Source organism: Pleurodeles waltl, chromosome 5 (genome assembly GCF_031143425.1).
Source record: "Pleurodeles waltl isolate 20211129_DDA chromosome 5, aPleWal1.hap1.20221129, whole genome shotgun sequence".
In the NCBI taxonomy this organism is placed as follows: domain Eukaryota; kingdom Metazoa; phylum Chordata; class Amphibia; order Caudata; family Salamandridae; genus Pleurodeles; species Pleurodeles waltl.
In genome coordinates this window covers 1,753,549,911-1,753,576,435 of record NC_090444.1, presented here as the reverse complement: position 1 = coordinate 1,753,576,435, position 26,525 = coordinate 1,753,549,911, and the positions used below count along the sequence as shown (strand labels likewise).

The 26,525-nt window shown below is 43.6% G+C and overlaps 1 long non-coding RNA gene across 1 annotated transcript; it reads right to left on the bottom strand.

Moving 5' to 3' along the window:
• Window positions 1–1,602: 1,602 nt before the first annotated feature.
• LOC138296739 (uncharacterized) lies at window positions 1,603–25,033 on the bottom strand. Its single transcript, XR_011203886.1, has 2 exons — window positions 24,732–25,033; window positions 1,603–1,836 (listed from the first exon to the last, which is right to left on the bottom strand). It is a non-coding gene; the product is annotated as an uncharacterized lncRNA (long non-coding RNA).
• Between the last annotated feature and the right edge of the window lie 1,492 nt (window positions 25,034–26,525).

Here is a 26,525-nt window from a genome sequence, read left to right as displayed (position 1 = left end):
TATGTTATATGGAAGCCCCATCCCTACGACTATCCCCGAAATCACTAGCCAGGTCTTCCATGGTTGGAGGATCACCCAGAAACTGACGAGGTGGTGGGGCCAAATCACACAGCTTACTCCCCTATGGCGCGGACAGTGGCTACGGGAGGATGCCAACTTAGAAGGGTTCTTGAAATGGGATAGCATAGGCATAACAATGGTAGGAGATATCTGGAAAAGCATGCATATGATGTCCTTCCAGCAACTTCAAGAAACATATGCTCTGGCCCAGACACAGTTTCATGAATTCCTGCAACTTCGGCACGCGTTGAGAACCCACATTAGCGATGGCACCCTCCGACCTGAATTTAGCCCACTTCAGGCCAAGGTGATGATGGGAACCCTTGGAGCCGGGGGAATTTCTCAAATCTACAGCACACTTGTGTTAAATACCTCACTGTCCTTTCAACCTCTACGGGCTCGCTGGGAATCCTGGATCGGTTCCCTGGACGACAATGACTGGTGGAATGCACTGATGGCACCGTGATCCGAACACTGGTGGGTACGGCACTACTGATCGCAAAGAGAGACATTGCTAGAATGTGGTCCTCTAAGACTCCTTCATCGCCGCAAATGTGGAAGAGGGGAGTGGACTGGTGTTATCAAATGAAAAGACCCGTTTATCAGACAAGGGGCTGTGAGGGCAAGTACCATAGGATATGGGATGGATGGTTGGGACTTGTGTGATTGTAATCAGTACTTACTTGAGGACTGTTATGGATCGGTTTATTTGTACATCTGTATTAGAATGTATAAGAGAGAATTTGAGGCATGTCTTCCTGTACGTGACATTGTTGTTCAAATATCCAATAAAAGTTGGTTATAAAAAATAAATAGTCTAAGGGTTGTTGGGGTCAGTATTGGAGAAATGCTAGTATTAGCCTGATGAATTGTGGATGCTTTTGCTGCCATGTGATGGTATTGGATAATGAAATATGATGTTATAAATGTTTTGGGTCTTTATCGTTCTGAGCGTAATATGAATTTTAAGTTTTGATTTTGGATCTCAATAAAAACAACAACAAAAAAAGAATATTGTAATACAGAGGGCGGGATATCTGTCACATTTGTAACAGAATAACCCACCAGCCAATCTCTAAATCAGGCCCCTAGGGCCCTGATTTACAGATTGGCTGGCGATCGAGTTATTCTGTCCCAAATCCAAATACCATTCTATTATATGGGATTTAGAGTTTGGTGTACAGGATATCCATCACCGTTGTGACGGCTAACCCATCCATCAAGTTCTGAATCAGGCCCTTAGTCCAAATAACATCATACTAATTAAAACAAGAATTATGAAGTGGTTATCTTAATTTTAATGGAAGTAGGTAGGCAATGTGCATCTTACTAAGACGTGTATTGATGTGATTGCATAAGAGAAGTGTTCAGGTGAGCATGAAAGCACAGAAAGACAGACATGAGACTTTATTTTCGATGCTATAGCAAGACTGTGCTCTTGTTAAAGAAATTATTTAGAACGTGTTTGGCTGAAGAAACAAAGGCAACATACAAGTTGGAATGTACATTCAGCTGCTGAATATCAATCGAGGAAGCTAAAAATATATCTGCTGCCATGCTTTATTGATTAATCTTTCTTTCAATGTGTTTTCAGGGATGTCCTCTGGTCTTCTTCTGTGACTCATTTATCCCAAGCTTCCACAGCCGTTACGGACACACAGCAGTTGTGTTTCCCTCCCCTGCAGGGCCCTTTGCGTACTTCATCCACATGGCAAAGTTCCTGCCGACAAACACCATGCATCTTAATTTCACATAAAGTTGAGTCCCTAGAAAATGCTGCAGGACAACAAATAAACATAACAAATTAGTTTTTGTATTTCTTCTTTCAGCAAATATTCATAAGATAATCGATGTACAGCATGGGAACTCACTCTCATACCACTTTTTAGTTTATCCTGTATTTTCAAGTTACTATCTTATATGTTCAAGTTGCTTCACTTTAAAGAATTGTATTAACTTTGTATGAACATTTTTCTTCTTGGCATACAGTTAATGATCAAATACCTCTAATGCAGGCATATTGTTATCACCGACTTCACTACATATAATGATTCCTAGTCAAAATGGTCAACTCATTGAGCCCTTGTCTTACTTGCTATGGCATTGCAAGATATTTAGAAGCACTGTAAAGATGACACCTAATTCAGGGAAAGAATAACAGCGCATGCTGCTTAAAGATGATCTCTGAGAGAATGCTGAGCGTGGCACATTCAAAATGTAAACAATGAGGAAGGATTGAAGGGCTACAGACAGGAGCATGATCTAGAAAGCAGCATATGACATAATGGTCAAGATTCCTAAAACATCTGCAACATGGGGTCCACAGGTGCTACCTTCAGTCAAGCTTATGGAATTCATGACTGTCCAATTCATCCTGGCTGATATTTCATATAAGCCATAAACTAGATTCATCATCATCCTCTGCATCTCAGGTGATACACTGTGTTATTCTGACTTGGCATCTTACTTTGGAGTAAAAGCTTGACAGTAAAAGAACATGAATAAGCAATGAGTGCTAACAAATGGCTCCATAGCATCAGTGCCCAATCAGTTAGTTCTGGACCCTCAGCCAACAGCATTTTGAATCCTAGGTTTTGTAGCTTTGAGTTTCAAATTCAAGTCATGGAACTATGGTTCTCAGCAGTGAAGTGTATTACCATAAAAATACAAGACTACCTGAATGTGCCACACGTGGTATGGTGTCATTTGACAGTTTTATATATACCTCTTTGTGTACTTAGCTTGTACCCTTGACCTTGAACTAGAAAATGTTCATTAAAATCCTTTATGCAAAACCCCTAGAACTTTAAATTGTTTCCTTGTTAGAAAATAAATTACATGACAACTTTACACATGGAATTAATTATTTACAATACGCCATGATAGCACAGCTTCCAAGACCACCCACCTACATTAACTGTGAAGAAGCCTGCAGTTTTGGTGTAAATGTGTTATGGATGTAGGTGGTTGGTATTTAGTATTGTTGAACCTTTATTCAAAGTGGAAGTTATAGTTAATTGATGCACCAACAACTAGCAAACTTTTGTTTGTTAAATGTATGTCAACTAAGTTCAGATGTTTTCTGAATTGAAAATGTTGTCAGAACGACTACTTTACATCACATCCTTGCTTAACAATGAATGAAAATGTAATCAGGATCATTACTTCATAAGATTCCAAGACTGTCTAAAGATGAAGTGTGGTACCCTGATGTTCATCAGGATTCCATATTCTACGGATGGAGTTTTAACATTTGGTAAAAGAAATGCATGGTTTGAGAGTGGGCAGTTGACTTGAAGGTGGTGGATGAGGTGTCCCAATAAAGAAGAGCTTGAACATACCTGATGAACTCAGCATCTTTAATTAACTGGATGTTACATTGCGGACGAGTGGGACTCTTCATATACCTCCAGCAATCATTAAATCAGTTAAGGTGCAGATCACTTCTATGATCTGGTAATTTTGCATCCAGTTTGTAGGTCACTTCATCAAGCTAGTCCTTTTTGAACAAGACAGATCGAGTGCAATACTATGATAAAAAGAGTATGCTGCATACAGACTATAACAGGTGCAACAGAGAGCCTGCAGGATTCAATCATCAAGTTTGCTGAGTAAATTTTGAAACCGCAAAGGAGAGCAAAGGTGTTATTTCTTATCTCTACATCCTGACTGTGCGAGTGAAGAGTAGGCTGCACCGTGGTCAGGCAACCTGCCTGGCCTGTGATGAATGAAATGTCGCCTATGTCTGAAGAATGGAACAAGGTCAGAGGAAGCCCCCTACTTACCAACAATCATAGCCTATAACTAGGTGACACAGCTGATTTTGCAAGTCTGACCAACAACTGCCATTTACCCTTCTGCAGGATTGTGCACGTGTGTGTGTGTGTAGCCATGTGCATTCTCCTATGTCAGCCAATCAAAGGATTAGTGGAACACCATAAAACAGAAGTCCCACAACTTTTTCTGAGCAAGCTATATTGAAAAAATGACCATCCTCTTCATCATAAATGATTTACACACCATTGGAGATATTATGGGTGCATGTCACAAGTGACTGTGATGCACGCACTTATTTCTCTGAGCAGACATCTTCTTCGTTGTTCATGGGCACAGCACTGAAGACATAATAGTTTCCTGTCATGTGTGATGGTGATGCACACACATTGCCTGTAGTGTAAGCATCTTTAATGTTGACACACCCACTCTAGAGGCATAATTGGTGCTTATCGGGAGTGATGTCCACACTTATTTCATAGTGTGGCATTTTGATATTTTGTTTTGCACAAATAAGACTCTAAAGAGGTGACATGCAAGCACAGCTATTTGAAGACCAAAATGTACATTTAATATTTGTCTATCAAAGCAGTGGTAGTCACATCCCAACTACATATTCCTTAGTGCAAGCAGGCTTAAAATTACAGGCTACTGGTTGTCCACACGCATAGAGGAATTCCCTCTCTTATTTTGTATTGTAAAGCCATAGTTACCTTGAAATTTCAACCCACTTACTGTTCTTCAATCCCTGGCTTGACGGGTATGTCTGCTCCTCCATATTTCCTACCCAGAGTGGGGGAACCACCAATAAAATGGACCTAGTGGAAACGTTCTTTAACCATTATTCCAAGGTATGTGGCACCAACATACAGAAAGGAAACTCTTGTTATTGATGCACCCATTGGGGGCCCAAGGTGAAAGAGGTTTTTGACAATTTGCCTGACTTAAGCAAGAATAAGTCAGATTACTTAAATGAATTTGAAATTTGTGAAAAAAAGGATTTGGGATTTACAATACCTCCACAGCATAACTACAGTATTGGAAAGGTACAATTTTGGTAGAGGCTCTCACCTAGAGGAAGAATCAATAGAGGTCTTCATCACAGAATTAATAAAATTAGCATCTGCATGCAATTTTGGCACTTCTTTATAAAAAGTATCTGTAATCAATTCATGTTACTTTGTCGCTTAGACAAAATATCAGAAGAGGTCCAGTTGAAAGACTATCTGTCTCTTTCTGAAGTAACATAAATTTGAAAAAACCTGAACACTCATTGCATTGTTTTGAGCAGTTAAAGAGAAGTTCATAGTAGTCTTCTAATATAAACCAATGAACAAGGAGCAAAATGAAAAAAATGAACAAAATTTCTTAGACCAAAAAGCCTGGAAGCCAGTTGTTTCAAGTGCGGAGCTGCAGAGCATTATGTGAATTTTAAAGGCTGTCCTACCCTATACATTGTATGCAAAATATGCAAGAAATAAATGGCATTTTATTAAATGTTGCAAATCAATTGGGAACTAGAATAAAAGTATAGAAGTTTGTGAAGATGATCCTCCTACACAGCGTATAGGGTGAATGGGAATAGGAAATATTGTAAGAGCTTCCTACCTTTTAAATCATAATGCCAATTCAGGCAACTATTGAGGAAGACGCGTAGGTCTTGAGGTATTTTAAAGCCAACATTCAATTCAGGGGATGTACCTGTGTTGGGAAGGTTCATGCACCAACAATTGGAGGAAATGTATGTATATCCGGGTGCAACGTGGGACCTTGATCAACAGAAGCCATAAATTTAAGCAATGAGATTTGCAGTGTTTCACTAAATCAGAATTTAAACCAAGAGAAATGTGCTGAAATGATTTTAAAGGAGAACCTCAAAGTTTGCCAGGATACGCTGTGGTGTTTAAAAAAATATGTGCACTAAATATAGGTCAGAGAAGGGTCAGAACAAGTTGTTACAAGGTGTCAGAAAGAGAAAGAGTGCAAGCAGAATTGCAGAAGCTAGAGTAGGTGGAATAATTACATCTGTGGAATGTGCAGATTGGATGGCGCCTATGGTTCTTTTATCTGGTGCTTTATGTCTATGTATAAATTAGAGAATTTTAAACAAATGTGTACTAGGTGATTCCTCATACTCAAGTTCTCAGAAATATTATTATTATGGTGCAAACTTCTTTAGCACACTTGAACTTCAACAAATTATTACATGAGGACTTGAAAAGCTTGACTTTATTTATTGCAACATTTGGGACTTTTTGTTTTGCAGAAAAAGTAATTTGGTTTAGTGTTTAACTCAGCTGTGTTCCAGCGCATGATGTTTAAACTCTGTGGTGGTCTAAGTTTTCCACTTTTATCAGGATGACGTATTGGTGCGTAGAACTTCAGCTGAAAAAACATGATGTAAAATTAAGTAAAATGCTAAAAAAATATGTAAGTAAATGCCTTCACGTTGAAAGGGAAAAACTGAAATTGAATATCTAGGTTACAACATCTCTGCTTCAGGTGTAGCTCTTAAAGAAGATTTAGTGAAAAGCATTTCCAAATTAGAATTCCTAAGTTGAAAAGAAGAGGTAAGAGGGCTTTCAGGCATAATAGATTTCTATACTAAGTTCATCCAAAATTTATCATAACTTTATTTCAGATTTTTTTGCAAAAAAAATAAAAGTGCATCAATAGAATTCTAAATACAAAAAACAAAATCAAAAAGACAAAGATAAAAGGCATCATAGATGTTTGCCTAATTGCCCCACTTATAAAGCAGGAACATTAAAACAAGCAGATTAACTCGGAATTAGCTGCAAGTAACATAAATCAGGCCTAGCCTGGTGTAGGCAATTGGGTTTTTGACTAAGGGAGTTAAAACCACAAACCTTGCCAGGGTGAACCACAAATGGCACTTAGTTAAACAGCTTTACCTTCTGGTAGCTTGGTACAACGCAGTCAGACTAAACAATGTGCAAAGTATTTATATAGCACACATACAAACACAACATATGAAAAATCCCCCACCGATTTATAAAAATAATAATAATTAAATAAAATGAAACCAAAACTACACAAATCCAGCTGAGAAAGCAACACAGACAGTTCTAAACTTCAGGGTTCCACAGGAGGAACTCAACTGATACTAGCGAAGAGTCCAAGACCAGGAAATACCTCCAGCAGAGGCCAGCAGGGCTCAGGCAGGTCCAAATGCAGGTCTAGGCATGACCTGTTTAAGCAGGTCAGTCGGACAGTTGATGGGGTGCCTCTTGAGCTTTTTGTGTCCCTCAGTTGTGCTCAGAACAGGAGGTCAGCCAACTGACCCTTGAAGCCACTCTGGTAGTCCTGGGTTCATGAGGATGGTCCTCTCTCCTTCAAGCAACAAGGCAGCCCTGAAGCAGCAGGCAGTCCTCAAGCAGCAGGGCAGGACTCTGATAGCATCACAGCAGTCCTCTGAGAAACAAGGCAGGCCTCAAGCAGCAGGGCAGTATTCTGGAGTACAAGTGGGTCTTTCTGTGCTCTTCTGCAGGTCCAGGAATGAACTGATGAGTTGGTCTGAGGGTTCTATGTTTATACCTGGTGCCGGATTTGAAGTGGGAGCAACTTCTAGAGTCCCCCCCTCCACCACACACAGATGGTTTTAGAACTTTCTTTCTCCCTGTCCAGGTCCGGAGATGTCTGGGGCGACATAAGCCCGGTGTCAAGGTCTTTGTGGGTGTGCTGAAGCTGTTCCTTTGAAATATAAGTGGGTCAAGGAACAACTCCGGTCCTCCCATCTAGGCAGAATGGCCCTCTTCCAGCCACATCCAGGTCCTACTGTTCACTGCCTGAGTCCAATATGCAGTTCTGATGGGGAAGCAATTAACAGGCCAGGCAGTTTGAAACTCACAGAAGGCCTCAGAAAAGTTATGGGAGATAAATTGCAACTTTCTAAAGGTGCTACTTTCAAAATTGCTAAAATCCCTGCCAGAGTGATCCAATAAAGACACTAAATTAACTTGTGCTTAACCCTCTGGCAGCTTGGCATGAAAGCAATCAAACTTAACATAGAAGCAATATGTAAAGTATTTATGCAGCATGCAACAGTAATAAAATGAAAGCTCAACACAAGAAGATCCCACACCAATTTAGAAAAATAGAATACATTTTAATAAATTATTTGGGCACCAAAACAATACAAATGCAACCAGTAGAACCTCAGAGGAGAATTTAAAAAATGTAAGGTAAAAAATAGCACTTAAAAGTTCAAAGTGCCAACCGCAGACATCTAGTAGCACGAGATTGGGTCAAAGTTAAAAATATGGCCGACCCGGATGCAGCCCAAGTCAGATACAAAATGTGGATTGGACCCGTTTGGCGCTTACCTTCGGACTTAGGAGAAATTTGAAGAAAAAGTAGCTGGGAAGGTAGAAGTTCAGCAGGGCAAGCCTGCAGATGGTGTTCGAGGAGGAGGCTTCATCGTCAGGGAGCTGTTGGTCAAAGTCACTATGGGATTTATATTTCGGCGGACAGGGTATCTGTCACCATTGTGACAGAATAACCCATCTGCCAAAATCTAAATCAGACCCTAAGTCCCTTTTTTTGGAAGTCGAAAATCTCCAGCGGAACGAAACTGGAGGATGTTGTGGACGAGAATTCCACAAGGTTGCATACACTGAGGCGAAGGACCACTGAACAGGATCTGATGCTGCATAGAAGATGTTAGTGGGAGCTGCTCCAAAGTCTGGCTGACCAGAGGTGCACCTTGGGCAGATAGATGAGCAGATGGGTCGCGGTCTCCTCTTGGTTCTCAGAGCAGTGTTTTCCCAAAATATTTCCAAGTCCCAAGTTTTGGATTTTGGTTCTCTGGACACCTTTAACAGTAGGTGAAATAAAACCAACAATAACAAAGTCAGCAAAATAGGAGGGTGAAGGCAAAAAGAAATTGGTGGGAAGGCCACCCTAAGGCTGACGGGTCAAACAAGGACCTACTTTATGGAGTGATTTATGTATAAACAAATTTGATGGCTAGGTTACTTGTGACAGCAACTGATTTTGCATCAAGAATAGAGACTAGGGGCGCAGCCAAGATGGCGATGGAGATGGATGCTCTTTGAGCAAACTCGGCGCCGGGCTACATAATAATCCTGGTATATATCCTGCTGCCTCCTGGTTCGGGTCAAAGAGAATGACCACTGGGCACTTGTCGGATGATGCAGCCTGAGATCCACAGCCACTGCCCTGTTAGATAAGCCGCAGACCTCCCAACAGCCGATTGATGGGCGTGCCGCACAGCTTTGCAACTCCTCCTCCCTGCCGGGTGCCGACATTGTCACTTGTCTGGGACTGCCCATGGAGGATCAAGAGGCCACCAGAGTGCCTTTTCCACCCTGGTTAGCTGCGCGGACCCTCCCGCCTGATGCCCGGAGGCGAGCGGGTAGGCTGGGGATCTGCCTTGGAGGCCTGCGGGAGATCGCTGGGCTCCAGCCTTGGGCTAACTCGGGTTTGCCATCGATGTCGCGCTGTGGGGCATATATCATGCTAGGGTTGGTGTGTGTCCCCCCCCGGCAGTGAGTGATTGTGGGCCACTCCTCGCTCCCCAGTGGTTTGAGGGATGCGGTGGACTCCTGCAGGACCTGGCTGAAGGGGACACCATTTGTCACCTGTGCACAAGGGGACTGTGTGGAGCCCCCTTGTTCTTCAGCAGGCTCTGGGGGTGGGGGGAAGGCTACCCCCCCCCCCCCAAAATTACTGAAGCTGTGACTGCACTGGGTGGAAAAGGGCCCTAGAGTACGGATGGGGCCCTGCGGAGGGGACACCTTGGCATCCAGTGCAGCCAGGCCAGAAGATGCCTGTATTACTGCGGCCCTCCCCCCTCTTTCCTTCGGCAGGGCTGCCTTGACCCTGTGTGGGGACTACGATATTATGCACTTCACCCCAAGTCTCGGGAGAGTCCCTGATTACTGTGGCACTGTTGACATTAACGGAGTATCCTGATTGGAAGTAGCTGCTTCTCCCCGCTGGCCTCCCACCCCACCCCTGAAGCTGCTAGGAACACACTGCTTGGGTGCCAGCCACTCCACAGCTGTCTACTTCATCCTTGTGGAGGTCGGCGGCCACAGCGAAATGGCGAGAGACAAGGAAATGGCGAGAGACAAGTAAACCAAGCCTCCCTGGCAAGGGAAAATGAACCACTACACAAAGGCAATGACCCCCCCCACCCCCCCTCAACCGGCTCCGGACCCCCCAGTAGTTCCAGAAAATGCTACCCTCTTCTTGGCAATACAGTCTTCTAGAGAGGCCCTGGAGGGGCGAGTGGGAGAGGTGCATTCGGAGGTATCCTACTACACCAAGAGCTCTGGAACGTGGCAGAATGGGTCACAACATGGATACCAGATCTTGAAGACTCCGTCCAAGACTTATGCCAAGAGATGACAGAGGCTAAGATCCTCAATAAAGATATTATGTGGCATATGGAGGATGCAGAAAATCGGGCCCGCAGAAACAATTAACGATTTGTGGGGCGTTCCGGAGGGGGCCGAGGGTACAAACATGCTTCATTTCTTAAGTGCCACGCTGTGCCGCGTTTTTCCGCCCAATAAGCTTTCTGCCTGTTTTGTGATTGAACGTTCCCATTAGGCACTGGGGGGCAGCCCTCCTCCGAGGTGCACCCTACCCCCAAACCTGTGATGGCCCGCTTCTTAAATTTCCAGGACATGGATATGATCCTGCAGAGGTACGCAAAATGGGAGACGTCAGACAGGAGAACTCTAAGATCCTTATTTTCCCCAATTATACCAGGGAGGTTCGGAGGCAGCACTGCACCTTTGACTCTGTGAAGGCAAAACTCCAAAGCCTTCAGCTACAGTATATGCTCCTCTTCCCAGATAAATTGAAGGTCCTGTTCCAAAAGAAAACATTCTTCTTTCATACCCCAGAGGATGCCTGGGCATGGTTGGAGGAGCACCCCAAACTCTCTGGGTGGGGAATTGAGGGGGTAGACATCAGGAACACTGGAAGAGATGGCACTCGCAACTCCTCTCCCTCAGACCTAAGATAACCCCTACAGGTAGCAACAAAGAGTGTCCTCTGATGGAATCAAAGTCCCTCACCATGTTATCTTTGAATGTAAACCGACTGGGTAACAAGGTCAAATGAGGTTTGGTGTCCCAATACATCAGGATGTTGCACCCAGATGTCGTACTTTTACAGAAGACACATCTTAAAGGCACACAGTATGAATTCCTGGATAGGGGGCCTATGTTACATCGGCACACGCAGGCTTTACCTCCGGTTTCAGGTAGGTGGCAACCCTGATCTGTCGGACCCCACCCTTCCAGTTCCTTAGACAGAGGACAGACCCAGCTGGTGGGTACGTGGGGGGGAAGGGGTTTTGGAGTAAGCAGGAGGTCAAGTTTCTGAGCGTATATGCCCCACCCAGCATCCAGACTACCTTGCTAGAGAAACTGGAAGAAATTCTGCTGGAGGCAGACTCCCCACTCCATGTTCTAGGGAGAGACTTTAACAATGTGATGGTGATAGATCTTGACTGGTCCAGCCCCCCTACTCCACTCTACCGTTTTGCTGCGGCCCTTGGATTGTCTGTTCTGTGGCAGCGTGCCCCCCACTGACATGAAGTATATCTACTTCTCTGGGGCCCATAATATATTTTCTAGATTGGATTATATTTTTACTCCAACAGAAGAGGTGGGGACTATACACCGGGTGAATTGCTTAGCACAAGGACTGGGTCTGACCACTCTCCCCTGGTGGTGCATCTGGGGAGCTGAGGGGGTGGGGTGCGGGGATGAAGATTAAGGGCCTGGGACCTGCAAGATTGAGAAGTGGCACATGGGATATGGGTGGATACTGAATTATATTTCAAGGAAAACATATGCACGGTCAAGTCCAAAGTAGCCCTCTGGGAAGCATACAAACAATGCTTAGTGATAGCGCCTAGAACTTGGTGACCCAAAAGAGGAGAAAGGCATTGGAAGCCCTAGAAAAACTACAGCACCATCTATTGGTACTTGAGGCTGCCTTGGACCATGAATCGGACCCCCTGCTCTCTGAACACCAGAATTAAAGAGGGCCGAATATAGGGAAATTGCAGAAATGGAAGTAAAGAGTCATTTGTGTGCTACCAGCCATAGGCTATATGAAACTGGAAATAAAGCAGGGAAGCTCCTAGCTTGGCTAAGAAAGAGGGGGTGGAGGTGAGGTGGATACAGGAGTGAATCCTGAGGGAGTAGGAGTGTCTTCGGACAAGGAGATTGCAGAGGCTTTCACCTGCTACTACCGTGATCTGTACAGCGCAAGACAGCGGAAAGATGCCTTTCTAATTAAGATATACTTACAGGATGTATCTTTTCCAGTATTAGACGCAGAGGCACGTGAGGACTTAGAATGTGACATCACCTTGGAAGAGGTGAAGGCTGCCATGGCAGGGTTATGCTCTGGCAAAGTCCCCGGCCCTAATGGGTTCCCAGCGGAATTGTTTAAGCGATTTGCCTGGCTATTAGCCCCACCTCCTAAATATGTTCCTAGAGGTAAGACAACAGGGAACTCTCCCCCCTGATCTGAGGAGGGCCGAGATAGTTGTTATTCACAAGGAAGGAAGGCCTAAAGTATCTTGTGCATCCTAAAGACCATTTTCCCTCCTAAACATAGAGGTGAAAGTTCTTGCCACGGTATTAGCAACACGCCTTCAAGGCGTTATGATTCCCCTCATCCACAGAGACTAGTCTGGCTTTAGGCTGGGAGACTCCACAGATTACAATCTGAGGCGCACAAACAACTGGCTGAGCGCGATACTGAAACGTCCAGATCCACACATATTCTTGGTCCTTGAGGCTGAGAAGGCGTTTCATGCAGTGCTTTGGCCCTTCCTGGAAGGTACATTGGCAAGATTTGGGTTTGGCCATCGATATCGGGAATGGGTGTTACTGCTATACTGCAAACCAGCGGCGGCAGTAAGGGTAAATGGGATCCTTTCATCTGAGTTCCTTACTGAAAGGGGTACTAGGCAGGGATGCCCCCTATCTCCCTTGTTATTTGCCTTTGCTATATAATCCCTGGCGTGCATGATCCGTACCCACCGGGGGATACATGAGTTCTGAAGGAGAAAGGGATGGAAGAGGAATGCATGTCACTATAAGCAGATGACATACTCCTATATGTCGCAAAGCCCCTGGTGTCCCTCCCACAACTCTTCCACCTATTCAGGAATATGGGATCTACTCTGGTTACCAGATAAACTGGGACAAATCCATCCAATGTACCCCGCAGGAAGAAACAGCCATCCACCCCCTACCAAGACATCTTCAATGTTTGCAAGAGGGATTCAAGTACCTTGGTATACATATGACACATATGGTGGACCTCTGCCATACCAACAACCTGGGGAGTGTGATGTCAGTCTGCCAAACAGACATGGAATGCTGGAGAGGTCTTCCTCTCACACTGAAGGGGCATGCAGCCTTGTTTAAGGTGATCCCTCTCCCAAAGTACTATATGTTTTACAAAATACATACTACCGGATCCCCCCTAGAATGTTTTGCTGCCTTCCCATGAGACATTTTTATCAGAGGAGAAACATCCTAGAATTGCCCTTAAAATGCTACAATGTAACCAATACCATCAGGGCTTGTCTCTCCCTGATTTAGTGGTGTACTACTGGGCCGCTCATCTTATTAACATTAATGACTGGATGTTTGTCCCAGTGGACCACCCTAAGTTTAGACTGGTGAGACTGCAGTGGGAGGGGAAATCTTGTCTCCACTATCTCTATGAGGGAGGAGGGAGACAACGCCTTCTACCAGCCACTCAGGTGTCCCTCACTGCCTGGTCCAGGGTTACCACTGTACTAGAATGGCACCGCCTACCCACAAGGAAGACCCCCTCTAGGAGAAACATTGGCTACCGGAAATTAGTAAACTGACGTGCTTTGAAGCTTGGGATTGTATTGCTTTTTCCAAAGTGAGGGACTTTATGGGAGGGGTATAATGCCTTTCACATCCTTTGAAACTGAGTATGCGCTTAATAAGACCCAGTTCCTGCATTATGCACAATATTGCGGCATGCATGGAGAGCAGAGGGCCTTGCTGAGGAGGGGATACCTGACTATGCCTCTTTAGAAGGTAGATTATTAATGAAGAGATTAGACACAAAGGTGGTGTCCATGACATATAGGAGCATTAATAACAACATGCCTGACATACTTCTTAGACTACGAAGCTGCTGAGAGACCGACATAGGGGAACTGGAAGATGTGGATTGGGAGGCAGCATTGATGTTCCCACGAGAAGCAGCTATTAGGTCGAGACTGAGACTGATTCAATTTAAGATCCTTCATAGGATATATTATGATAGACAGTGCTTACATGCAATGGGGAAGGCACAACACCCAAACTGTTTAAGCTGTCTTGGGAACATCGGCTTCTTCCTACATACAATCTGGGGGTGCTCAGTGCTTCCGGAACACTAGGCAAGGTTTGTGAGGGAACTTCGGGGGATGTTATCGGAACAGATCCCTCTTGACCCCAAATTCAATTTCCTGGGAATTCCTAATGATATTGACTTGCCCTTTGCTAAGCTCCTCGTCTGTGGCCTTGGACTGGTGGTGGCGAAGAGGGACATTGCCCATCTATAGGGCTCTGAGAGATGTCCAACCCTGGAAACTTGGAGAAGAGGAAGGGATGTGTAATGATGTCATCTTTCATTATTCCAATATGGAATATGATGAGGTAATGTAGATGTCAAGGATGGAATGGTGAGGAAAACGGACGTGGAGTACGGAGTGTGGAGAGGTTGGATTGTGGCTATGCTGAAGGTGTCCTGATTTATTGTATCACATTGAAGAAAATAAATAAGATTAAAACGGACCTTTAAAGGAATAATTCTTACAGGATGTATTTATGATGGTGGAAAAGGTAACAAACACCATATTAGGCTGTCCCCAGTAATTTTTAGAAGGTCTGGGGGGTTGGATGGAATATTACTCCTTGGAAGTGCAGATCAATGCGGAAAAATAGACTTCTTGGCCATGCTGATGAGAGCAAAAGGAGAGGCACTGAGAGACATATGGTTTGGGGTGTTTGTAGACGGGAAGAGACAATACTTTTGTCACAATGCTCACATTTATGATTCAGTGTCTGTGGGCTGTTATGGGGGAGGGGTACTGTTGTATATTTCTTTCTATTTTTGGCTCTATACATAAGGGGCCATATGTAGGTAGCTTTTTGCACGTCGCAAACAGCTAATTTCGCTGTTTGCGACGTGCAAAAAGCACTTGGCAATGCACAAACCGAGTTTTGCGATTCAGTAACCTGGGAATCGCAAAACAGGTTTGTGACTCACAATGAGGAATGTGTGTTCCCTTTCTAATTGCAACTTGCAGTGCAATGTAGGATTGTTTTGTGACCGCGAACGCGGTCGCAAACCAAACGCAGTTTGCACCCATTTCAAATGGGTGCTACCTCATTTCAAATGGGTGCATACCTCATTCAGGGACCCCTTCCCCGTTGTGAATGTCACTGTAAACATTTTTTCAGAGCAATGAAACGAAAACGTTTCATTTTTTGTTTTTGTAATGCATCTTGTTTTCCTTTACGGAAAACGGACTGCATTACAAAAAAAAACTCCTTTATTAAAAAGCAGTCACAGACATGGTGGTCTGCTGTCCGCAGCAGGCCACCATGCCTGTGAGGGCTGCCATTCGTAAGGGGGTCGCAAATTGCGACCCACCTCATGATTATTCATGAGGTAGGCATTTGCGACCCCCTTGCGAATCGTAGATGGTGTCAGGGACACCATCCTACATTCGGATTTGCGACTCGCGAATTGCGAGTCGCTCTGACTCGCAATTTTGCGGGTCGCAAATCCGAAATTTCGTAAAAGTGGCCCATACTGATTTATCAACATGTGATGTTCACACTATGTGCCTCTTGAAAACCAAATAAAATGATTTGACAAAGAAAGAATAGGAACTAAACCCTTCCAAAATTGGTCAAGATCTACCAAGCAAAAGTAATTCAGTGACATCCTACAGATCTGAATCCTGGAGGTATGTGGGGGTGAATGTTTGATTGGTTCCCCATTCTGTCCATCATTTGTGTTTGTTTGCTTTTGTTGCCCTAAGTGTGCCGGGTATACCCAGACATGGGTTCCGGGCTCACTATGCCACTAGCTTCAAGCTACCCTGGCTGATGAAGGGTGATACCCTGAAACCGGTCCCAGGATGCTTGTTTCTGGTCCAGGGAGAACCTGGCCTGGCAGTTTGGGCTGGACTGTTCCCATGGGAAATAGGGTCAAGATTGATTTGCATATGGCTGGGTCCAAACTGGGGTGGCACATTGAGCAAAAGAATTGATGGATTAAACCAAGATCTGTGACTGAGGGGGAATATTTGATTGGTTCCACATTCTGTCCATCATGTGTGTTTGTGTGCGTTTGTGTTTGTTTACTTTTAGAAAATTGACATTTTCCTGCCCTCTTGTGTCTGCAGCCTGTCTTGGTTCACATGACTTGGTGTAATTGACAGTTAGACTTTGTGAATTCCTACCAGACGGTCACACAATGAATGGAAAGGTATGTCTGAATCGGCCATCTGCTGGCAGGATGGGGGTGGAGCTGAGCACAGCCTCACTTGCAAATGAATAGGCTGTGCTGTGCCTTCACACAAAGGGCCTCCACATTGTCACTACAGCCAGCTTAGAGCCAGGGCAGGGGAGTTAGGAAAGTCCATGCACTTCAAGGAACCCTTTCTAGAAACTTCTACTACCTTCCAGAGGAAGAGCACCAGATATAGAAATAGGACTCTCAGACCCAGTCTCCATTTCACTCCTGGACCTACTGAAGGACACTCAAAGGATCATCTGTTGCTGTGGCCTATTGTGTACTCTGCAAAACTGCTTTTCTGTACTAGGAAGGACTGTTTGGATGCCTTCAGCCTGCCTCAAACCCTCATAGGCCAACAATGCAGTTGAGTCCCACATCTTCATCTGAACCCACGATGATCAGGGTGACTCTAAGGGCTAGTTTGCTGGCCTCCTGTTGAGAGCCACAGGGACACAAAAGGCTCCCACCATCTTGAACCCCCCACCTGGACCCAGCCTGTGTGAGTCCAGAACCCACCTAATGGTGTCTCATCAGTCCTAGACACTTGGTTGTGCTGCTAGAGGGGTCCAGATGGGCAAAAAGAAAAACTGAGGACTTAAAGCATTTTTGGCCAAAAACAGCTCTGAGAACCAGGAGGAGACTGGTACCAACCTGCTTGTCTATGTGACCGAGGTGCATTGCAGATCAGATTGACTTTGTGGCTTTTTACCACTACGTTCTTCTCTGCAGCAGCAAGTCCTGTTCAGCGGTCCTTCATCAAAGGGGTATCTGGACCTGTAAAATTGTCTTAGGCTATAGCCCTCTGCCTCATCTCCCTGGAGATTTTTGACTTCCCTAAAAAAATTCAGAAAGTAGAAATCTTTACAATGGCTTCAACCCAAGGCTCCCTAACAATGATGCTCCCTCTTCGGGCACCTTATGCCGCCTTGCCCTGCTGAACTTTACCCTCTCAAAACATTTTTCTCAAAAAATTTTCCAAGGTAAGCGCTCACATAGTCCAGTCCACTTCTTGCATTCGAACCACGGTCCATTGCAGTCTGCCATATTTCTTTTTATTTTTACCCCGTCTCCCGCAAATAGATGTCCGCAGTTGGCGCTTTAATCTTTTAGGCACTCATTTTTACTAAAAACTTTAAAAATTCATAACCCCATTTCTACTAATTGGATTTTTGTCATTTCAGTGTCAAATAATTTTTCACTTTATTACTGTTTGTGTGCTCCATAAATGCTTTACACATTGCCTCTAACCTAAGCCTGGATGCCCTTTGTGCCAAGCTACCCAGGGTTAAGCATTTAAATTTTGTGGTTTACCCTGCAAGAGGCTGTGGCTGTTGCTTGACCAGGGCTCACACGCCAGCAAACCAACAACCCAATTTCTCACAGCCATCCCCTTAAATAGCACTTTAAAACATGTCTCAGGCCTGACATTGCAGCCTGTGTGCAGTTTTAATTTAAACTGCCAGTTCCACTTTGACAAATAACCATTTTGCCAAGCCTATATCCTTCTTTTTAATACATACAAATCACCCTTAACATAGGCCCTGAATAGCCCATTATGCTGGTTGCAGTGTATTTAAAAAGTTGGATATGTACTTTTACGTTTTATATGTCCTGGTAGTTAAAAACTGTTGTATTCATTCTCATTATTGCAAGGCCTACCTTTCTTATAAGATAACACTAGGTTACCTTATTTCATTTAATAAGTGATAGCTGTTGATTGGGAACTAGTAGAAATGTCATTTGGTATCATATGGATTGTGATTTGCAATCTTATGTAACAGTAAAGCTGGTTTTCATAACTCTGAAACTGGCACTTTTAGAAAGTTGGTATTTTCTTGTCCTAACCATTGGGTGCCTGCAGCCTGGGTCACTTGACTAGGTGTAGTTGCCCTTTGTTTATTCATCCAAGACAGTGAGCCAGAGGGGGTCTAGGTGTTGGCAGGATGTGAGGAATGAAGATGTTCCCTGCCACAATTACATTTCAAAGTAACTACCTGTGGCACACTCACAAAGAAGTTGACACTGGCCTATTGACACCCCAGACATCTTGAAGCCTGGGCAGAGGAAGGGGGAAATTCCAAAAAGAGAAGGTAGAAAGATCTAGAAGTTTCTCCCACTTCAAAGGCTGGCTCCAGGTATAAGTATTGGACCCTTAGACTAACTCATCAGTACACTCCTGGACCTGTGGAAGACTTCAGAAGGACTGCTGTTTCTCAGAGGACTGTCATACTGCTACCAAAAGACTGTCCTGCTGCTTGAAGCCTGCCTTGTTTTTCAGAGAGCTGTCCTGCTGCTTGAGGTCTGCCTTGCTACTTGAAGAAGAGAGGACCATCTCCTTGAATCCAGGACTACCAGAGTGACTCCAAGGGTCAATTGGTTGACCTCCTGTTCTGAGCTACAGGGACACAACATGCTCCAAAGGCCTCCCTGCATCTGTCCAGCTACCTGCTGGCCTCTGCTAGAGTGAATTCCCAATCCCCATGAGACGTCTCCCTCGATCTTGGACCTTTGGCGGGCATCACTTGAGCTTCTCCTGAAAAAAAAGGAGAAATCCTGAAGTTCTGGGCTCTTCACAACTATGAACTGGCCCGTTCACACAGAAATCTTGCAGCCTGTGACAAGTGCCAATGTGAAGCTCCAGTGAGCCAGATTCTTTTTGCTACAGTGACTGCCAGGGCGACCAGTAACGCAAGATCTCCACTGCATCCTACTGCATGGACAGCGGGCGCTGACTGCCAACCTGAAGCTCCAGCTCCACCAACGACACCTGACAGGAGCTTTATACTACAGCAACAGCCATCCACAATGCCAGGCCTGCTCGTCACACTATAGCAAAGGCCATCCGGGAGGCTCTGCCTGCTTCACGTAGCCTCCTCCCCCGTGAACTGGACTCTTTGTGCCAGATTTTGAGAAGGTAACATCTCAGCTGGACTAACCTGGTCCCTGTATCCGACCTGCTCTCCATGCCGGTTGGCCTGAACTAGTGACTTTCCCCCGGTGTAACACAACCAAATGACATGAGTGGCACTTTGTGGTTTTTAGGCACTATACTCACTGAAAACTCTGAAATTGCATGTCTCTGGTTCTACTGATTGGATCTTTATTGTTTTATTGAATTTTACTCCGTCCTAAGTTGGTGTGAGATTTTTCTTATGCTGTGTTTTCACTTTATTACTGCCTGTGTGCTGCATAAATACTTAACAGTGCCTCAAGATAAGCCTGGCTGCTTTTCTGCCGGGGTACCAGAGTGTTAAGCACAGAGTAATTTAGTGACTTTTGTAGTTCACCAAGGATTGTGGTTGTTGCTGGAGAAGGGTTTACACCCTCCTCAACCAATAACCCAATTTCTCACAGAGTTGTATAGAGTTACCCCTCATATTGGTGCAATGGAAATCCCTTTCGATTTGCTGAAGCACACTTTGGGCTCCTGCCTGGGTAACTGGGAGAAAGAAGAAAATTGACACGACAAGATTTAAAAATGGTAATGAGATGTGAGATGGACAAGGTGAACAAAGAAAGATTTTGTACTATGTGCACATGGCGGTGGCTGTTCTATGAGTACACGTGGGAGACACTGTTTTAAAGAAAATGAACATGGTGTAGTATCATTCAAGGTTTTATTCCCCCATGAGAGTCATCAGATTGTCCAAAAGCACTGTTAAGACTGAGGGCAATGCATGTATGGTTTCCTTTCATTTTATCGAAAAGTGTTTTAAAGTTAAGACGCTTTTCACCATACGAAAGCTGAAGGATTTGGATAGCTAGAAAGAAAATCTCACAGGGCTCTACTTATGTCATTTAGCTTCAAAACTGGAAGTGTTTTAGTGTGGAAATGAGTTTAGCATTGCTTGATCAGATGTCAAATGGCGTAGCAGATTTTTTCTTTTCTGGGCCCTCCACAACCCCAGTTCTTGTTTTTTAAGGTGTGATGAGTGGAAGAACATGAAGGAAGATCCCTCGCCACCTTGGCCTATGCAAACTCTAGAAATTATATCCCAGGAGGTCATGGCCTTTGTCTGCAGTGGAAAGTCTGCCTGACTGCTGAGGAACCTTCAAATCTTGAAACTCTGTCTTGAAAACGGACCTGTCACATTACATTGCTGACCTGTGCTGAATGTGACTGTTAACTGGAGTGCTGGAATCCCGAGTGGACTTAAACCAGCGTCTGTGATGACCAGATATTGTGGGGACACAGTTCCTCCGTTGGAACATCCGTGCACCGTTTTCTTCAAAAGTTAACATTGTCCCTGGATACATCTCCTTATGGTCCCTGTAAAAAAACAACTTGAAATGCAGGCAGTATCACCGGATAGACACGGTGCGTTTCTAGGTCACTGACTTAACCCAGCCTCCTAGCTTCTGGGCACCCTTGGGCTGATGTGTTTTAGTGAATATTCTTGCAGTACCACTGACCTCTAGCGACTATTTTGATAAAGCTTTTAACTTTGTACATATTGTTTGTGTTCGTTCCCTTACCACAAGATGTATTTTAACACTGACTTTTTCTAAAACATTTTCTTTGTATTAAAACTAGTTTAAGAAATGGCGTATTTCGTTTTCCATTATTGTTGATTTGCTATTCATTTGAACATGATGTCTTTTTCAATGGAATGCCTTTTCGTTTTATTTTGTTTTGTTATATTACTTATGGAACTCATATAATTTTGCGAACTTTTTGTCACATTTCCCAGATGATATATTCTTTTACTTGCCCTAGATATGGACTTTGAGTTCCTTATCTTCTACTGTATTTTTATAATAGTTTGTTACGTGTTTTGCGTTGTTGCTCAAGCTAAGCAACAAAAGATGCGGTGACTTCACTGAAATCCGTTTCCTTCTGTGAACGGGACTGTGGGCAGGGGTCCCCCCATTTAGCTCAGGACTAACGAATAGATGTGAGATACGGGAGTTTCAGGGGGACCCTCTTCATATTCTGCAGGGGAATCCCATCATTTTGCGTTACGTCACTGACTGATAGTTATTAATCAACGGGTCAGTTCCCCACATGCAGGTGTCATGGTCACCTGAGAAAGGCTCATTCGCAGGGCTGCAAAGGAGTCAGTCACATGTTAGGTCTGCCTCGGAAAAGGATGGTAAAACTTGAAATAGGTGGTAGGAAAGCTTGAAAAACCAGCAGAGCTGAGTAAGGGTCTGTCGTGTGTCAGATTTGCCTCTGAAAGAAGAGTAGGGCTTGTGGAAAATTATTTAATCCTCAGATTAGTTTCTAAGAGGGGTGGGGGTGGATAACTTCAGTCACAGACCATGATCACCTCTGAACCGCTAGAAGAGTTGGACAAAGTCGGTCACAAGTCACAAATGCAGCTCTGCTGAAAATGAACGATGCACAAGTGTGGTGAATTAAAATACTCATCATGTTAATTAAAAATAATAATTAACTAAAAACATATTTAAGATATCATTTAGAAAAAGAAGGTTGAGTAACGATCTCAAGGGTTTTGTGGCCTTATTATGTTACTTGGCCGGTGGACCTGGTGGTGATGTCTGTTCTTTTCATAATTAAACATAGGAGGCGTACTGTAGAACGCAGGGTTACCCACGAGGAAGTCTCTTGGCATTCATGACAGGAAATTGATGGTTAGTGCCACTCAACTCATCGGTGCTCATTTTATCCCCAGGAGATAAATGCACAGTAGTCCCACTGTGATCACAAACCTGTACCATGGGGTCAAGCACAGAACTGTGGATCCACTAATCCACTGAGCTACCAGGCCGGCCAACAATATTGGAACAGAGTACACACAGAGTTTACTGTCCTGTTTGACAAGGGTAAACTTAAACATATACGTTTGTGTAATTTTACGCTTTTTCATTATTCACAAAACTGCATTTTAATAGTATGTTTAGGAGTGCTGAGACCCCGCAGTCAGGGCAAAGAACTCAGCACAAAAAGAGTTCTATCCTTATTGGACTGAAGAAGCGTAAACTTACAAAAATTTGTAAATTTACCTTTGTGAATCAGGCCCCACATCTTTTTAGGGTCGAGCACGAACAAGCGCTCTGGCGCCTGTTTTAATCTCTCTGTGGGTTTTAATCACACCCATGTCACGCCCGTCACTTTTGTTGGTTCGAGAGCTTGCCTTTTAAAATTCCCTTGATTTCATTAGTCAAAGACATGCATACGTCATGCCTTTTCTGGTGTTTAGCCCTCCTCTACAGCATCAGGTAAACTACTGAAGTCATTCGATGCTCGTGTTTCCCTAATGGCTTCTGCACTACTTTTTCTTTTCATTTCCTACACAGTGCGATGTCGTTGGGCAGTAGTCGAGCGCTTTGCTTAACATCGACCCTGTTACATGGATAATTCCACTTTTGCCGGTTACATGTATAGTTGCACTTTTGCCGATATGTTTCACTGCAAGCAAATTTCTGTTTCCGTTTCTGAGTCTCCATCACGCTGATGGCGACCGTTGGTTTGCACGTGTGAAAATGATTTTCTTTTCATTATCAGATTATGTGGCAAGAAAAGTCCGGTTAGTAGTTTGCAACGCTAATCGTTCTAATGCGAGCAAACGTGAGACCTATTGCATTGCAAATGCTTGTTTTCATTATGTGATTATGTCTTTTCAGACAATGATTTGTCTCGCAGTGAACAGTGGGAACTGTGTGGTAGAAGCTGTAACCAGTGGGGTGTAGTGTCAAATGCTGCCTCTGCTTAACTGCCAGGAATGCATCAAATGATATCATGGGTTCAAATGAGTGAATTATGTTTTCTGATCTAAAGACTTGATACTTAAAGTGGTCTTTGATGCCAATGACGCTTAGAGCTGTTATTAAAAAACAGATTTTTCAGCATTAAATCCGGTTATCTTGACCACCAATTAGTTACAGTTCTAAAATGGGGCTTTCAGGACTTGAGCAGTCAATGAAATCAAGTTGTGTTAAATGAGATAAACAGTCTGACAAACTGCAGATTGCTGGGAGGTTGTTTACCAAGTTGTAGGTAGTTCTGTTAATTTGAGATGCAAAATGCTGACCTCCCTTCAGATGTTCCCACTGCAGTCCATGGACCAACAGTGAATCTTAGCTAATGTCCAGGCTATGCAAGAAGATTACACTTAGGCCATCCACCAGTTACCCGGCTTAGAGCGATTGTTGGGTGAAGGTAAAACTCCTTATATGTACATTTATAAAACGATATTAAGGTGTTCTTTGATATAATCTTGTTATTATCCACGCTGTACATTCATTTATTTGATCTTGTTAAGTTAAAACCTACTGTTTTGTCTCCCTAATATAATTTGACCCTGGTTATTAATCAGCATCACTAGAGGTTTTATTTATGTTGTCTTATATGGTATTTGCTAATAATGTAATAACCTGAAAAGCGGAATAATTATCTCATTGTTGGAGAATCCTTCCTGAGTCACTAGCTCCATGGTCCCGACTGTAATGGCTTCTTTCAGGTCTGTGTAATGTTGAGGTACCTTACACTAGGAGTTTATTGTTTTAAGGTTATGCCGATCCACGATGACAACTGATCCTGAAACACCTGCCTCCAAAATGCAAGGGGTAGCCAAGCAAAATGAACACTGTGAAGCAATGTTTGAGGAGATAGTCTAAAAATTCAATAAAATAAAGGTTGTATTTCGAGATAAGGTGTATATCTGTTAAGTGCACGTGGACTGAGCTGGCTTCAGGACACGGTAAAGCCTTCTCTCCAACGTGCAGTTTCATCAAGCTGGTAAGAAGTAAAATCTTAAAAGATTATGAATTATATTTTGTCACAAATACTAATGACTCAGTGTCATTTTGAGTGGGATTTCTAGATATTCCTATAAAGTTTGCAAATTTCACAGCGTACACCTTTGCAAGATTTTAGGGGGCGGGGGTTCATTAAAACTTATTCATAGATTTGTCTATTTCCGCTAATGGGTAGAACCTACATGTGCCAATCCATAGGAACTCGGAGTAACGGAATGTTGATGAATTTAGTCCAAAACTGTTTGATAAAATTAGTCTGTTTGTACAATTGTACAGTCACTTTTTTATTAATCGAGCAACAAAGATGGAATTAAATTGAACATTTCCATTTAGAAAAAAATCGGTTTTTGTGCAGTTGTATATTTCTGCCACGTCTAATGCTGCAGCCTATCACCCTCCAAGGTGAATACATTTCAGAAACCACAATTTACAGAAATTCTCATGATTTGTAAATCCACAAAAAAAATAAAAAATGTATGATAATTATAGGCATAAATCCAAAATCCTTAAATATCTTTTTTGCAAACATTTCTTGAATTGACCGCCATTAATATGGTTGTACAATTTACCACACCTCCCAATTGTGTTGTGCTTACCTGTGGCGTGAGAAAAGACGAGACCAAGAGCGAACAACAGGTAGAAGATTTTCATGTTGTTGGTGCAAACCTGAGGGTGAGCGTCAGTTACTGGAGCAAAGCAGCCTTCGCACCACAGAGATGCTCAGTCCTCAGCCTTTCGACAGACTAAAGATAAGCGAGTTGCCCACCCCAGAGTAATATAGCTTTTTGACTCATAGGTGGAGTAAATGAAGTAAGAGAGATATTTTTCAAAGAGACAGGTAATTTCAGTGTGTTTTAAGCCACAGCGTTTCCATGGCACCAGAGGCACACTGTGATTACTTTGTAACATGCTGTACCAAGCCTAATGAAAAGCAAACACATTAATGTAATGTTTTCCCAACTATGGAAAGCATAGCCACAACTTACTTCGGTGCAATGGTGCAAGTAGTGCAATGGTGCAAGTATGGACCTTTGAATAAATATTTCTTTTGGATGACCATTTAAAAGCAAAGAAAACAATCTAAATAATCGGATCAAAACAATAAATATATGTTGAACCTGTCTCTCTCTGCAGGGTCACCCTCAAACATTTTGCCTTCACTCCTCATGAATGCTGAACTCGTTTTTGTTAGCTTTATGACTATGTGCACTTTACCACTACTAACCAGTGATGAAGTGCTTGTGTTATCTCCGCCAAACATGGTAAAAATGGCTTACACCCAACTGGCATATTTAACTTTACTGTAAGTCTCTTGTAAAGTCATATGCCATATGTCCAATGCTGGTCAACTAAACGCTACTAGTAGGCCTGCGGCACTTATTGTGCCACCCAATTAAGTAGCCCTTTAAAAACACGTCTCAATCCTATCACTTCGACCTGGCAAAATAAACCTTTTTCCAGGGCGAAACCTTGTTTTGTATTAAATATGTCAGCCTTGGGGTAGGCCCCAAACAGCCCATAGGGCAGGGTTCATTGTATTTAAAAAGTTGAACATGCAGTTTTGGGTTTTACATGTCCTGGTAGTGAAAAACTCCCAAATTCATTTTACACTATTGCAAGGCCTACCTCTCCCATAGGATAATATTGAGTTACCCCATTACATTTCATAAGTAATACCTTATGTTTGGGAGCAAGTAGGAATGCCATGTTTGGTGTCCGAGGAATTGTAATGTAAAACATTCTTTAATGGTAAAATCTGATTTTAGGTCACAAATCTGAAAATGCCACTTTTAGAAAATTGCCATTTTCGTGTCCAAACCATTTGGTGCTTGCAGCTTGTTTCCTGGGTCACATGACGAGGTGTAGGTGGCAGCTGACCTTTGCAAATTCCTCCTAGACAGACATACAATAGAGGGCCTGGGTGTTGGTGGCAAGGGGGAATGGGTGGAGCTGTGCATAGCCCTACTTGCACTTCAAAGACACTGCCTCAGCTCACACAGAAATAACATCACACTAGCATTTGTGACTGCAGACAGCCTGGGGACAGGACATGGAGCAGGACATTCCAAACACCTCTGTGGGAGAGAAACTCCAGAAGCCTCTCCAATTTCAATGCTAGTACCAGGTATAAAAATAAGACCTTTAGGCCCACTCTTCAGATCACTTCTGAAACTGTATAAGACTCATCAAAAGAAGGACTGGTCTGCTGCAAGAAGGACTGCCCTGCTGCCTTATGAAGGAAGTCTGGGCCTGCTCCTTGAACCCAAAACCACCAGAGTGACTCCAAGGTCTAGTTGATTGACCTCTTGTTTTGAGCTACAGGGACATAACAAGCTCCAGAGACCTGCCCTTCATCCTAAGAGCCTAGCTGCCCAGACTTGAATGGACCT